Below are 2416 nucleotides of genomic sequence, written 5' to 3'. Positions count from 1 at the left end.
CAGGGCGGGCGCATGCGCTGGCGCGGGGCCCGGGCCGTGGGCCCCGGGCTGCTGGGGCCAGGAGCCGCGGAAGGAGGGCTGTCCGGCAGCCCCCTCCCCCACCTCCCTTAAAGGAAAATACCCCTGCTGTCCCCCTCCTCAGTCCTGTCCTAGGAGGGAAGGAGAGGACTCGGGGCAGACCTAGGAAGAACTTCGTAGTTGAGAGAAGGAAGGAGTCCTTCTGCTGCCTGAGTTACATCCACGCTCCGGGTGGGGGCGAGGGAGCAGAGATCAAAGGCGAGACTGTTCCTGCCCTCAGGGAGACTGAGGGAGCTGGCAAAATAGGAGCTGCTTGTGTACTGAGACCCACTGTGTGCCAGCGCTTCCATACTCCTTGAATTCTGGCACGACCTCGAGCACGTGTGTGGGGGAGGGTTGGAGGTTAGGTGGACGCTGAGGCCCAACGATTTGTAGAAGCAAGTGATGGGGGCGGAGAGGACGACCTTTTCTGATGTCTCGGCTTCCAGACAGTGGCGGCGGGGGGTGAGGGACAGCCCTCGGAGGCTTGGAGGCTGCGTCTTGGAATCCCCCTGAGGGATCAGGAGACCCTAAGCACCCACCATCCAAGTGGAGAGACAGGGCAGCCCCCACCCGCACCCACCGAGACCCGCTGCCTGTGGGAGTCCTGGAAGGGTGTTGCCCAGCCCCCCCACCCTCCCGCCCCCACCAGCTCGGGCTCCGGGCTGCGTCTGACAGGTTCCACTTGCAGACGCCTGGCCATGGGTTACAGTCGGGGCTCAGTGGACTAGAACTCCGGTCTTTGGGGAAAGCCCCACGCAGTCCAACCCGGCTCAAGGAGACGAGGCCACCTCAATTATCGGGAGACACAGAGAAAGGGACTGTGGCCCCTGAGGTCGCAGGAGGAAGTCGGGCTTGAGGATCCGAGGGAAGGTGCCTCTTCCCAGGAGCTGTTGGACTGTGCCGGCCCGGCCCGCGGAGCAGACACCGGGGGGCGGGGCGGCGTCGGGGGCCACCGGGGCTGCGGGCGGGGCGAGCCTGGCACGGTGCAGCCGGCGGCGGAACAGCCTTTGTCTTTTCCTGGCGGCCGCTGCGACGCGCTGTCCCCTGCATGTGGATGAGGCCGCGCCAGGCGTCCCATCCTTCCCCTGCCGGCGGTCTTGCGGTTTGCGGGGGGGCCCCCGCCCGGGGTCCGAAGACTGTAGGGTGGACCCGGGCTCGGGTGGGGGCTGGGGTGCCGTCTCAGGCTATGCGCGGAGCATCAAGTTGCGAGTGGTGGTTGGTGCAGGGGTTCGTCGAATGAAAAGGGACTTTCGAAGTGGGGGGCGGGGACCTGGGGGTAGGGAGCGGGATCGCCTCTAGGTGGACGTGCTAGGGGGGACAGCGAGGAGAAACTTCAGCCTTCGTAGTCGGGTCGGGTCGGAGTCGGCATTCTTGGCGCCCTCCGCCTCCCGCCCCAGGGAGACGCGTTCAGCAGCCGGCTCTCTTAAAGGAGCCTCGCTCAGGGGTTGGGGTTGGGGGAGACAGCAGAGTTCTGGAGACTTGATCATCGCAGTAGTCTTCACCTACTGGTTTGACTATCCCTATCGTTACTCTCTCAACGCTAGGGCCCAGCCAAGGCTAGTGCACCCTGAGGTTGGCGTGAGTCTCACAGGCCAGGAGCCTGTGGTTTTCCAGGGTGAAATGTCACCTGAAATGTGGAGTGTGTGTTTGAGGAGGACTGCTTCTCATGCACTGCACAGGATGGAATTTGCAGGTTGCTGTCCAGGCTCACAGCTCAGGAGATCATGTTAGCGGAATTAAACTTGAACCTGTAAACCCCAACGGGAAGAAAGGGTTGGTAAATTGGTTTACCATCCCAAAGTCAATCGGTATACAGTAATTTTAACAGAAAAACAAGGACAACCATAATCATTTTCTCAATAGACTTAGAGAACAGTTGTCCACAATTTAAACAAACAAAAACTCTTAACAAATTAGAAACAGACGAGAACTTTCTCAATCTGATAAAGGTATCTACCCAAACCCAAACTCCACCAAGAAACAACAAAATCGTATAGTTAATATCATGCTTAATGGTGAAATATTGGATAGTTTTTCACTGAGACTGGAAGTGAGAAGAATGTTAGCATTCTTCAATTATATACATCACTGTGATGGAGGTCCTAGGGGTGCAATAAAGCAAGAAAAGGAAGTAAAAGGCACACTTTTTAGTGACCAAAAGCCTGAACACTGGCAACACCAAATGTTGGTGAGGATGTATAGCAATAGGAACTATCATTCATTGCTGGTGGAAATGCAAAATGGTACAGCTACATTGAAGACAGTTTGGCGGTTTCTTATAAAACTAAAATAACTTATCACACAATCCAACAATCACGCTCCTTGGTATTTATTCAAAGGAGTTGAAAACTTATAT

This window comes from Saccopteryx leptura, chromosome 9, assembly GCF_036850995.1.
Source record: "Saccopteryx leptura isolate mSacLep1 chromosome 9, mSacLep1_pri_phased_curated, whole genome shotgun sequence".
In the NCBI taxonomy this organism is placed as follows: domain Eukaryota; kingdom Metazoa; phylum Chordata; class Mammalia; order Chiroptera; family Emballonuridae; genus Saccopteryx; species Saccopteryx leptura.
The sequence above is the reverse complement of the archived record's forward strand: the minus strand, read 5'-3'. Positions refer to the sequence as shown.